The following is a 14,033-nucleotide window of genomic DNA, read 5'->3' as shown; positions in this document are numbered from 1 at the left end:
TCATCGTTCGTGTTTCTCCTCCCCAAGAGTTCTCAGCAGACCAAGTAACGTGCAGTTAAATCCCTCACAGGCCCCGTTACCTTGCGGGTGGTAACGCGTCGTCCTCGGTTTCTTGATATGTAGAATACATAGCTCCCAGATGAGTTCGGATTAGAAATTTGGCCCTTGGTCGGATAACAATCGTCTTGGACACCCATAAGGGCGTAGGACGTGTTTCCATAATGCAGTGGCTGTTGTTGATGCCGTCTGATCCTGGGTGGGAATTACTACAGCAAATTTGGAGAAGTGGTCGACACACACTAAGGCATATTTGTGATCCGACGTGACTTCCTGTATGGTCAGGAAGTCGACTGACAGCAGTTCCAAAGGTTCTCCCGTCTTGATGACCATCGGTTCTTCGCACTGTTCTGTAGCTTTGTGCACAACACAGTGTTCGCTCATTCTTCGCATATGTGTCTGGTTACTTCCCCTAATCCTGGGGAAAAGAAGTGATTATGGATCAATTGGACCGTTTTGTCCGCTGCAAAGTGGCCTCCCTTGTCATGCATCCATCTGCATACCGACTTCACATCTGTCTTTGGCAACACCAGCTGCCATAGTTCATGATACTCATTTTGTAGCTCCAACCGCTCTAATTGGCGGCCCAGGATTCGTGCTCGCGATGTCAGTCGGCTCCTCTCGACCGGTGTTGGTCTTTTTCCTCGAAGTACCTTGATGTCTTCGTCTAGTTGTTGGCGTGTCGCCCATTCAGTTTAGTCATAAATTTCAGCCATCGTGGTAGTTGCTTTAGCCACTCTAGTGACCCTCTTGGCCTTTGACTCTACAGGGGCCACCCGCAGTGGAGGAATCTCGATTTCCTCCTGTTCTTCATCCACCTCTCCACTAGGGATTTCACATGGTTGATGGGATAGAGCATCCACATTTGTGTGATCCTTGTCAGGTTTGTAGTGGATAACGTAGTCGAACCGAGTCAACCGGGCTACCCACCTCTGTTCCATTGCTCCCAACTTTGCGGTATTGAGGTAGGTCAGGGGATTATCAGGGTAGATGTCCAGCTGTAGTTTGTGGGGTTACGCTCCGTGGGCCATAGGCTGCGGCTGCCATGCGCGATGACCCGTTCTACTTCTCCTTGCTGTTGTGCAAGTACTGTTCCCAGCCCTTTTAAGCTACCATCGGTATATAACCTAAATGTTCGATTGAAGTCAGCAAAAGCTAGGATAGGGGCTGTCACTAGCTTGGGCTTTAACTCCTCGAACGCCAGTTGTTGATGTTTCTGCCACTGTTTAGCGACAGTCCGACTGTGACTTCCTTTTTTATGCGTGGGTTGTCCGAAAAGGAGCTGATTCAAAGGGCCCGCGACCTTGGCAAAGTCTTGAATATATCTGCGATAGTATCCGACTAATTCCAGATTGGCCCTTACTTCCATCGTGTTTTCCAGTACGGGCCACTCCTGCACCACCTTCACCTTGGCAGAGTCTGGGGCGATTCCATTTGCATCCACGAGATGACCGAGGTACTTGATCTGCTGACGGGCCAATTTACACTTACTAGGTTTCAGTTTGAGACCATATTTGCCCAAGTCTCCTAAGCAATGCTCCATTAACCGCTGGAATGTACTCGGAGCGTTGGTGAGCCCAAACGGCATTCGGTTAAATTCAAACAGTCCGGTGGGGATGATAAATGCAGTTTTCTCCTTGTCCACTTCCTTCATGGCTAGTATAATATTGTGCTTTTTGTATGGCAGTTAACGACTCCTCCACCCGGGTAATGGATGAGCATCTATATTTGTACATGCGTTTAGATTTCGTTAACCCATGCAAAATCTAAGGGAGCCAACCTTCTTGCGTACCAGAACAATTGGAGCCGCCCACAGACTTTGCCTCTCCCAGATTACTTGACATTCCAACATCTTGTGCAATAGGTCTTTTACCTCTCGATGTAAAGCCAGTGGGATATTGCGATATCGTTCCCTGATAGGTGGGTTGATTCCGGTATGGATTTTGTGCTCTATGGTGGTGTTGCACCCATAGTCTTCCTCGTGTTGTGCGAATACCCAGTCAAACTGCTACACCAAAAGCTTCAACTGCTCCTTGGCCTCTGTCGTCGGGGCCACTCCATCCAGCCTCAACTGTTGCCACAGCCGATAACTTGAACCCTGTTCGAGAGTAGGAGCCCGATCCTCTTGTCTTGACCTTCCCTCGGTGAGTTCGGTAGTGGTTGGAATGGTCACGTCCTCCGGCCGGACTAACTCGATGCCCGCCAGTAGCGTGTCGGCTGATCTGACAATGGCGTTCTGTGCTGGATTAATCAAACGGACCGTGACCATGCCCCTTGCAATTCGACACAACGTCCGTCCTATCACCCACTCGCCCGGATTATCTATAGTGGATACTGTTTCCACCATGACGAGGGCGCCTTTTAGCTGGTGGTGTGTCCCGACCATCAAAGGAATAGCAATAAATATAAAGGAAGTAAATGTATGGATATACAGGAAAGCGCTGCTGGTAAGAATTAATTAGCAATGGTAAATTCCTTGAATTATTTATTACAAGGCAATAAGGCAACGTGTATCGACACAGGACATGTGTCTTTGTCAGGCCAAGGAAGAACAAACAGTAAAAAATGACATCTTATATACAAATCCAAACAAGGTTACACAAATCAAGAACAGCCCCAAAAAAACACGAAAACAGAGCTCATAGAAAGAGCAGCTGTCAGTGACATCATCAAGTAAACAGATGTTAATACAAAGTATGTGAATAAACCCAAAATAAACATACCAACTGATTAGTAATGCTTTAGGGTATGTGCACACAAGGTCATTGCGTCCGTAATTGACGGACGTATTTCGGCCGCAAGTACCGGACCGAACACAGTGCAGGGAGCCGGGCTCCTAGCATCATACTTATGTACGACGCTAGGAGTCTCTGCCTCGCTGCAGGACAACTGTCCCGTACTGTAATCATGTTTTCAGTACGGGACAGTAGTTCCACGGAGAGGCAGAGACTCCTAGCGTCGTACATAAGTATGATGCTAGGAGCCCGGCTCCCTGCACTGTGTTCGGTCCGGTACTTGCGGCCAAAATACGTCCGTCAATTACGGACGTAATGCCCTCGTGTGCACATACCCTTACCAATGCATTATTCTGCCAATACATGCAAGATGAGCAAAATGGACATTACAATAGCAGGGGTACATAATATGGCGTTATGAGAGGATGAGCCATGGAAAACATGGAAAGAGAAAGACAGAGTAAAATACAACATTTAAAAGTCAAAAACAGCAATTAAAAGTTAATACTGTATTATATTTACGTGTCTTGTAGATTAGTCCACAGGAGGATGCGGACCCTATTGAGAACCTTTGGAGCATCCTCAAGCAAAATATCTATGAGGGTGGGAGGCAATTCACATCAAAACAGAAGCCCTGGGAGGCTATTCTGACATCCTGCAAAGATATTTAAGCAGAAACTGTCCAAACACTCACAAATTCAATGGATGCAAGAATTGTGAAGTTGATATCAAAGAAGGGGTCCTATGTTAACATGTAACTTGGCCTGTTAATTTTTTTTTTATTGAAAGAGCTTTTGATTTCTGTAAATATGACCTCCTGATGCTGCAAATTCAACAAATTACCATTTTAGTTCTCTTTACAACCTTTAAAATGTTTTGATCTCTGTTGTGCATAATAATTTGAAACAGTGCATTTTGAGTTTTTTACTTCTAAAAAAAAATCTGTTATCATTAGGAGATTTGTTCAACAAAATTTGCATTATACTCCAAAGGTTGATGGCTTGAAGATTATACTGACTGTCATTTGCATCGACTATTTAGGAAAATCAGCGAAAAATAACATTTGCATAATAATTTGGAACGCGGTGTAGTTCTATCATGGGTGCCTCTAACCTCTCTTGGTTCTGGAACTTGTCGTGGAATAACTGGTACGTCATGGTCGTAACTTCGGATCCCGTATCAATCAGACCCCTCCAGTCCCCCAATGATGGCCGTCACAACTGGACATCGTCCCGTCAAAAGTTCCACGTTCCCTCGTGGACCTAACAGTGAATTGTCCGCGGCTTGGGCCTCAGCGGCGGGAGCTTCTAGTTTAACGGCGGCTGTTCTTGTCTGGGGAACTGCTCCGTTCTGCAGTCTCTGGCAAAGTGTCCTGGTTGATCACAGCGCCAACAGCGACGAGGACCTCCTGACGGGGCTCAGGACAGTCGAGGCGGCGGCGTTCGTCTATCGGCCATAACTCTCAACTGCACAACCTCCGTTTTCAACTCCCGGATTGCTTCACGGACGTCCCAGGCGAAATCCTGGAACCCACTCCCGGTTGTTCCCCTCCGCCTGGCGTCGCTTCGGTAGGGCCTGTACACTGTCATTCCACATTTGCTTCCCCGGCTTCTTCTCTTAGGACTTCGCCCATGGTCACCGTGGCTCTGACGAAACCTCTCAGTGTCCTCCTCAAGTTGCGACTCTCCAGACCGGAGATGAACTGGTTCCTCACAATCTGGTCAGGCTCGGGTAGTGCCGCACATCACCCTGGGTCTTTCTTCACCAACCTGCTCCACATGCCTTGAAGTCCCACTGCAAATTGTTTGAGGGACTCCCCATTCTTTTGCACCCGCGTGTAGAATTACTTTTGCAAGTCGGCGGGTGAAGTGACGTCCCCAAACAATGAGTCTAGTCTATTAATGATAGTCTCTAGCATGTCACGCTGGTCGGCTGCTAAGACCAGTTCAGCTCTCCTTGCATACCCCTCTAGGGAATTAAGCGCTAAATCAGCTTGGTGTGCCAACGCTACCAGGAACAACCGGACAGCCGCGTGTACCCTCTCGGCCCAATCTGTAATAGGTACACTCTGTCCATTGAATTTAGGGATGGCCATCAGCGTGGCTTCCATCGGTATCACGCCCGCGGCAGGCGCGGCTCTGCCACCACTGCTTGATGGTTCCATCCTCCTCTAATCCGGATGTTGATCCTGCCGACTACGCCAAATTGTGTAAGCAGGTTGACTCTCGATATGGAACAATAAATACAACACAGCTTCTGGTTTAACCGTTTACTGCAATCAATTGAACAGGACCTTTTCCTTCTGGTAGGTACAGACAGTAACACTGAGGTTGGGGATGTCAAGCCCGCTGGAGTCCCCCTGAGAGAGGTCGTGCCTAACCCCCACGTTACCAAGCTTTGGTATCTGCATGCCTATGACAGTCACGGTGGGAGCTATCCACTATCCACTCGGCCATGGGTTGCGTCGTGGGGGTCAATAGATTGACCGGCCTTCAGGCACCGCCACGGGTACTTGTGGAGCTATCCACTACCTTTCATGGCAACCCTCTCCCGCCCTCAGTCGGTGGCCAAGCTACGCAGCACGCCTAAGACGCAACCGAACAGCCACAGGTGACAGATATGAGTTGTTCAAAGTTCTGGTGCTAGTCCAATACTGACTTCTGTCACTCTGCTTGTTCTAATGTCTGCTCCTAACTCCACACACTTGATATAGTTAACAGTCCAAAACAATCTTCGAAAAACGTCTAACTTCAGACAACATACTTCTTTGTAGATAAGCGCAGGGACACTGGCATGTGGCAATACTAACAGGCAGGCAGGGAAGTTGAAGACCGTGGCTCATAATCTACTCCGTCTTCCAGGTATAGGTGAAGGCACGAGCAATTTAGGCCTACAGCATGGGATCTGCAATCCCCTGTCATTATGGTGACACGAGGTGCCAATGTGGGGGAAGGAATCCGGTACCTGTACCCCTCTGGTCTGTCTCCGGAGATCCGCAACAGGCAAGTTGGTGGGGATTACGCCGGGGCGGGCACACTGCCTCCTGCAGATTTTTGGGAGGAACGCAGGCTGGTAGGGGAGATGGAGGGGAAGTGCAGTCTCCCGGTTGGCGCTGTGCCTTTGGATCACGGTCGGAGAGGTGCATTGTAAGAGAATTTTTGGGCCACCTGAAGCTAAGCTGGGGCCCCCAGTGTGGGGCTAGCGGTAGAGGAACGTATTGTGAGGTTACCTGGTTCTGAATAAGGATGTCTGGCTGATGTGGTGTTGTCTTCACGCAGGATCCCATGATGGAGGGTGTCGTCGCGTCGATTACCGGCTGGTGGCAAATTCAGGAGGTTCAGGACAAGGACTGTGAGTTGGGACCGGGTGCATGGCTCATTGAAAGACAAGTGTCCAGGCCGGGGGAGAATTGCAGCTCAGGTCACCACTACGATCAGGATGGATCGCGTGGTCGTTCTGATGACTGGAGGGCACCATCCATGAGGAATCCGGAGGCGTTATCAGCTGTCGGGAGGGCCGTACATTGATCGTGGATGGAGGGGTCGACTGATGTCTCGTTATTATGCAGGGGCACCGTTGGACCAACAAGCGTTGGTCGGCCGGTTTTTCCAGAGAGCAGTGGACCGGCAGGTTTTGTTAGCTGCGAAAGGGGGACCTCAGACTTTGGCGATTGATTTCGGGATAGAGAGGGCTTGGAAACAGGTTCAGGGTACGGTTTTGTCTTCCCCTCCGGGGAGTGTGTTGGGGCCGGATGAAGGATCAAGTACGGTGTTAGAGGGTTCACAGGTTGGCGGAGGGGATTCAACTCAGGCTGGTGTGGGTCCGGTGTCAAATATGGCATATAGGGAATCTTATCTGGTCTTTTCAGGTCCTCTTGGGTCCTCTGGGGATCGAAAAACAGGAGTTTGTGGAGTTATTTTCCCTTTTGCCGTTGGATAACTTTCCAGAGACGAAGGAGGTGGACATCGGTGAAAAACAGAAGAAATGTGAGGAGGAAGTGCGCAAATGTAGGTGCAGAAAGATTTCTAAGACTTTTGGCAATTGGCTGTGTGCCTTTTGCATTTATGCGAACAGTTGGGGGGTGAAGGTTCTGGAAAAATGCGAGTCGATTTTTTGTTACGTGGCCGGCATTTGGGTTGCATGCAAGACTTATGGGGGTTTGGCTTGGTGGAGGTACGACTAACAATTTCGTCAACGCTTGGCGGCATGCCCCTCTATGCATTGGGATCAGTTGGACCTGCCATTATGGATGCAGCTCATAATTCCCAGCGCTCTGCCCCATTTTATGGGGGGGGGGGGCAAGGTTCTGCCCAACCGCCCCTTAACAAACAGGGAGTGTGTTTTGGCCCTTCAATGGGGCTGTCATGCAAATTTAGGCATGAGTGCTCAGCATGTGCTGGTCTCCACCCCTACTCTTGTTGTTTTAAGCAAACCGTTAAGCGCCCTGGGGACGACTCTGGGAAAGGGGAGGAATCAAGTGAACCTAGGCGCGATGCTACAATGGGTCAAGCGGTATGGCAATAGGGCACATGCAATTTTGTTGAGGGACGCTTTTTCGGTTGGGTTTCGCATTCCGGGCTCTTGAGGTGGGATTGGTTCCGGGGTTCCAGTAAATTTAAAAACGTCTGTTTCTCCGTTGGGAGTAGTTCCGAAAAAGGAGACAGGAAAGTTTAGGATGATATATCATCTTTCCTTTCCGAAAAGCTCATCTGTTAATGTCAGCATAGATAGGGACCTTTGCTCTGTGTCGCATGCTTCATTTGATAGGGCAGTGGATTTGGTACGGGAATCGGGTCCGGGCTGCCCTATTGGCAAAAGTGGATGTCGAGTCGGCGTTCAGGTTACTTCCTATTCACCCAGACAGTCATCACTTTCTTGGCTTCTTTTTCGATGGTGGGTATTTTGGGCACATTTGTTTACCCATGCGTCTTTCCCTGTCCTGTTCATATTTTGAGGACTTTAGTAGTTTTGTGGAGTGGGTGGTCTTCCGGTTTTGGTAGCGCCATCCATTACCTAGACAATTTCTTGTGCGTAGGCCCGGCTGGGTCCCCAGTTTGTTGCCACATGTTGAGTACGTTGTTGAGAATTTGGCATTCCTATGGCGGCGAACAAGACAGTGGGGCCAGCTCCCTGCCTCACTTCTTTGGATCACTCAATTGACTCGATTAGTCGGGTTTGCCGTTTACCAGTGGACAAGTTGGCTAATCTACGGGACGGGATTTGTCGGCTAGGTAGGCTTCGGAAGGTTAGGCTACGAGAGTTGCCTCAGTGGAGTTGGGTCTGCAGACGGATGCAGCTTCTAGTGTCGGTTTTGGCGCGCTATTGGGGAGGAGATGGTGCGTGGCGCGATATCCGTCTTTTTGAGGGGTGCTTCCCCTTGTTGCAGAACTTGACGTTTTTGGAGTTATTCCCCATAGTGGTGGCCGTACATGTTTGGGAGGACCTTTTTCAGAACCGGAGGGTGGTATTTCTTTCAGATGATATGGGCGTGGTACACGCAGTCAATAAATTGTCAGCTGGGTCGGACCCGGTGGTCAGGTTGCTGAAGCTATTAGTGCTGCAATGTCTTCGTTTGAACTTGCTGTTTAGGGAAAAACATGCCTCCTGACGAAGCCGCAGGCAAAACGCGCGTCGAGGCATGCTTTTGAGGTGTCCCTATCTCTTCCGGTTTCGATCCCTATTTCTTTGTATCCATCATGACCAAGGGTATGCATCAACCTTTCAGTTCTCAGTATTTTTTCACATATTTTTTATGTCAAGCTTTTGGGCTTTTGGGCTTCAGGCTGAATTTGTATATCCTTGACTAGGTATTCCTATTTGGGTATATCCAATTCTTTTTTGTGGGGTTACCTCCCCACATGTTATACGCAGCTAGACATACATTGATTGGCATGCATTAGTGCTCTGTTCCTGTCACGTTGGGTTCGTGGACCCACTGGGCTGCACCGCCTTGGTGCCATACAAGGATGCAGGGAGCCATCCTTTTTTGTGATGAAGAAGAACCCGGCTCCTGCCGGGGAGGAAGACTTCCGTATGAAGCCCCTCTCCAAGTTCTCCTTAACATAGGCGGACATGGACATAGTCTCTGGCAAGGAGAGAGGATATATCCTACCACGGGGAAGGTATGCACCAGGGATCAGCTCGATAGGACAGTCATACGCATGGTGTGGGGGCAGTGTCTCTGCCTCCCTTTTTCTGAAGACATCCGAAAATGCAGCATAATGACCAGGCAATCCTGCCAATGACCGAGGCAGAGGCTGGACCGAATGAATCTGCACCAAAGCAGGCCCAGCGACACAGGGTCAACGGCTCTGGGTAGGACATAGAACGGCAGCAGTTCTGAGTGGAGGGCCCCTACTTGGAACCTCAGTGGTTTGGTCACAGCAACAACTGGGTTAGGCAGGGGTAGAGCATCTACAGAAGCAATTGTCAATGGGCTCTCCATAGGGGTGGTAGGCAACTGAAGAAGGTCCACCAGGTCTCTATGGATGAAATTAGCCACGGATCTCGAGTCCAGATATGCAGAGACCTGATGCATTCTCTCGCCGGACACTATGGTCGCCGGTATGGACAATTTGGATGAAAGTCCTTTTTTACCCAGGGTTGTCACTCCTAGCAACCCTAGGCTTTGGGGCTTTAGGGGACACAGGCACACAAAATGGCCACCGAGGCCGCAATAGAGACAAAGTACCGAAGTGCGTCTGCGTTGTCTCTCCTGGGTGGATAGCTTACCCCGGTCCATCATCACAGATTCCCTAGGAGAATTGACATCAGAGGACAGCAGGGGTTGCTGCAAAGTAGGTCCCAGACTAGGAGGGTCTCCCTCCCGACTAACCTCTTGGAGGCAATCTCGGATCCGTATGTCAATCTGGATGAGGTCATACAGGGTAGATGGCAGGTCTCGAGCGGCAAGTTTGTCCTTAATCCTAGGGGACAGTCCATTCCAGAATGCCGCCACCAGAGCCTCATTGTTCCACAACAGTTCTCCCGCCACGGTGTGGAAGTGGATGGCGTACTCACTCACGGAGGTGTCTCCTTGGCGTAGTTTAATCAAGGCAGCCACTGCAGACGAGGCTCATCCAGGCTCCTCAAATACCATGTGACAGGTCCGGAGAAATGGTTCGCCCATGCAAGAGCCTTTTCGGTGAGGAGAGAAATGATGAATGCAACCCTGGCTCCGTCAGATGTAAATATCCTGGAACACAGGCTGAAATGGATCTGGCACTGGTTCAAAAATCCACGACAGGAACCTGCGTCTCCATCATAGCGGTCCGGAAGTGGCAAAGAAAAACGCGGGTCGACACTGCCAGGAGGTATAGTAGGAGGAACGGCAGCTCTTGCTTCCTGCTGACGAACGAGATTGTTCAAAGCTTGGAGGAGTTGGTCCTGTCGAGACTGGAAATCTAGCAAATCCGCCCGCATCTCTTATGACGTCGTCATGGTCTTGAATTGACCAGCGGGATCCATAGCCTGAGCTTACTGTCGTGAAGCGTTCGTGGACCCACTGGGCCGTACCGTCTTGGCGGTATGGCAGCTGGCCAACAGGACGCAGGTCAAAGTCTATAGTTTGTATAGGGTACCTGTGGCAGCTCGGATAGAAGCGAGGCAGGCTAGGCAGGAACTTGGCAGCAGGTGGATGTCAGGTGTGGAGAGGCAGGTCAAGCGTGGAATACAGCACAGCACGGCTACAGCAAGCACGACACTAGATTCAGGAACAGGAAACAGGAACAGGAAAAAGGAACAGGAAACCACTGGGAGCAGGAAACACTAGGGGGCCATTGCAAGACAGACTAGGGATACAACAACAAAGCTCAGGCATAGAACTAGGGGGCTGGACCCCTCTTATAGTCCAGAGTACACACAGGTCAAAGGTCAGGAACGAGGTCCGGTGCGCGTGCTGCCCCTTTAAGAGCGGGCACAAGCGTGCACGCACACCCTATGGGATCTGAGGAGGAGGCTGAGGCCAGCGCTTGCCGACTCGTGGCTGCGGCTGTCAGGGGAGGAACGGAGCTGACAGCCCGCAGCCACGGACATGACGCACTATGTACAGGGGGCTATGTGTGTCACTATGTACAGGGGGCTGTGTGTATGTGGTGTTTTAAAGTGTGTGGTATTATTATATTCAGGCGCGCAGTGTTTGGTGCTATTATATTTAGGGGTACAGTATGTGGCACTATGATAACTTTATTTTCATTTACAGGTGTGGAAATGTTGGAAAAGTGTCGAAGACATCTGAGTGGCAAATTCTGCAGAAATCAGTCATGGCTGGGAGAAGTCGGCATGTGCTCTGGACCGGATGGAGAAGAAAAGAGGCAAAAAACTACTAGAATCTGAGACGTCGTCACATGTGAGTCACTAGATTTATAGAGAATCTGTCACCTCTCCTGACATTTTTATTATAGGAAATCCTTGTATTTCACAAAAAGTCTTCCTGCAGTCCAGGACTGATAGACAATTCCCCTTGTCAGGAGGTCGTGTCCCTGCACAGTGTGAAACTGTCAGTATGTAGGGATACAGTGGCGCTGCCTTGAAAGGTGATTGTGGTGCTGGATGTGGTTTGTTCGTCCTATTATGAGGCCAGTTAGTTCTTGCTTGTTTTCACTTGGGCCTTCTTCTGAGCTTTTCGGGTGGGGAGCTGTTGAGTTCGAGTAAAGTTCGTCCTGAGGGTGTCTTATATGAAGACGTGATTTGGGATCCAGAGTCGGTGAGGATCTAGCTTCAGGCATCCAGAACAGATCAGATAGGAAGGGGAGTGTTTGTTGCATTCTCATCCATTACGGACAGGCTGATCTGTCTAGTTTTTGCCTTCCACTCCTTTGATGGTCTCATGATTACTTGATAAAGGGGTTCTGTTTCTCCGAAATATGTTGTACCTCAAGAGACCCTCTATCTCTCTTTTTTATGTAGATTCTATTGTTTAAGACAATAAAATATATATTTTTTTTTTCTCAAAAACGTGTTGGACTCGTAGAAGTATTGCGCCTGGATGGTGTCTCTTTTTTTTACAGTGGTTCCCACCTCGTTCCCATTGTTTTTATCTACCTACCTTCACTCCTTCCAGAAGTTTAGGATTCCTGGCAGTTCGGGGCTGGTTTTTGTCCATGTTGATGGGTCCTTTCTGTCTCGCTTTCAGTTTCTGTCTATCCTCCAGAAGGCTATAGTTAAGCTAGGGGGGCTGCAGGGGAATTTGGGACCCATTCTTTCATAGTGGGGGCTGCCCCCAAAGCGTCTCCTTTGGGTGTAATGGTTGAGAGTGTGAAGAACATTGGTCATTGGAAATCGAGTGCCCATAAGAGGTATGTTCGCCCAGGGCGAGTTTGGGTGCCAGATGTGTGAGTGGAGTGAGTGACTGGTGTGTGGAGATTGGAATTCCTATTGTTTCAGATGGAGTATTTTTTAATCCTCCTTGCTTTTTTTGTATGTTTCTTTTTTTCCCTCCTCTGCATCCTCTGATCTTTCTTTTCTTTTTATAGGCTTGGGCGAGTGTATTTGGTTCGGTAGGGCTCGAAAGTATTTTGTGATAACATGATTCCCTGTGGATATTGACTTCTTTCGGGTGTGTATATGAGGGCTGGTGTTTGGAACTGGAGGGAATTCTTAAAAACAAACATTTGTCAATGTGCTGCTTGGAGAGGGATTTGGTGATTTCAATTCAGGAGCAAACAAATTTGGACTAGGTCTATCTGTATTATTGAGATGTAATACTAACAGAGATGAGAAAGCCGGCTCCGGGCGCACGTCATTATGAAAGGGTGTACCTATCCAACGGAGGGTAGTATTGGTGCCGTCTGGTGAGTCGTAGGTGGTAAAAAATGTATTATCAATGGAATTGGTGTGATATATCATATCTATGTGTGATGGTTCAGACGGGGCTTTGTGAAATAATGGGGGTAGGTTTATGTTGGGTGGGATCCAGGGTTCTGCACTCTTAAGTTCTGGGTCTATTTGTCTGATGGTATTGTGGTGGACAGAAACTTTTGTAGTATTATCATTGTATTTGTTATGAGTATTGCTGGAGACTGTATTTTCGTGATGAGATATAGAGGTGCTTCTTCTATAGGTATTTTTGTTGTATTTTCTCGTATTTGTGTTTTTATCTTTGTCGGATCTAAGGTTTTCATATGTCCGAATGTGATGGTTCTGAAATGGCTGTTTTTTATGTTTTTGATCAGCAGATCCCATGGTTGGTGTGTCTGAAGATCGACATGCATAATCCTGTCGATCTCGTTAGAATTTGGCTGCTTTTTTTCTATTACATCTCTTTCTAATCTCGTTAGTCTCATTTTTACGGATGACTAAATTTTTTAAAAGTCCGGATGTTTTTTGTATAATTCTAGCTTGAACCATGTAATATTGAGGAGTTTAGAAAAATGGTCTGATAGTGACGTTCTTTTTGTAAAAAGACGTTACATCATACCCCTAGAACATATAGTCATGTATTCTTTCCACTCTGAGGAAAAATGTACACTACCGTTCAAAAGTTTAGGGTCACTTAGAATCTGAAAACATAGAGAATGAACACATGTATAGAAAAAAAATTGTCTATTATCGCAGATATATAGACGATCTCTTTCTTATCTGGTCAGGTACTGATGAAGAAGCTAATAGTTTTATAAAAAATGTAAATAAAAATTCATGGGGAATTCAATTCACACAAAGTATATCTAAAGAAAGAATAGTATTTTTAGACCTAGAAATTAGTCATTCTGACAACAAATTCATAACGAAAACACATTTTAAGTATATTGACAAAAACAGTTTCTTGAATTTTAAAAGTGCACATTATAAGCGATGGACAACAAATATCCCACATAGCCAATTCAGAAGGATAAGAAAGAACTGTTCTTCAATAGAAATATATAAAGAACAATCCAAAATTCTCAAAGAAAGGTTTGAAGAGAAAGGGTACCCTCAAAACCTGATTAAGCATGCGTACCAAAGAAATCTGGATACTTCCCAAGAAGTATGCTTATTAGAAAAAGTACATGAAAAACACAATAAAGAAATCCCGACGAATAATTATTCTAACAACTTTATCACAACTTTTAATCATGAGCACAACGCCATCAGAGGCTCATTACAAAAACATTGGAGCATACTTCAAAATGACCCAATTTTGAATAAGATTATTCCCCCAAAACCAGGTATAACATTCCGTCGAGGGAGAACAATTAAAAATATATTGTCACCCAACAGACTGAGGTTAAATACCTCTTTTTCCATCTCTAACCATCATCTTAA

This window comes from Rhinoderma darwinii, unplaced genomic scaffold, assembly GCF_050947455.1.
Source record: "Rhinoderma darwinii isolate aRhiDar2 unplaced genomic scaffold, aRhiDar2.hap1 Scaffold_739, whole genome shotgun sequence".
Lineage (NCBI taxonomy): Eukaryota > Metazoa > Chordata > Amphibia > Anura > Rhinodermatidae > Rhinoderma > Rhinoderma darwinii.
This window is presented reverse-complemented; position numbering follows the sequence as displayed.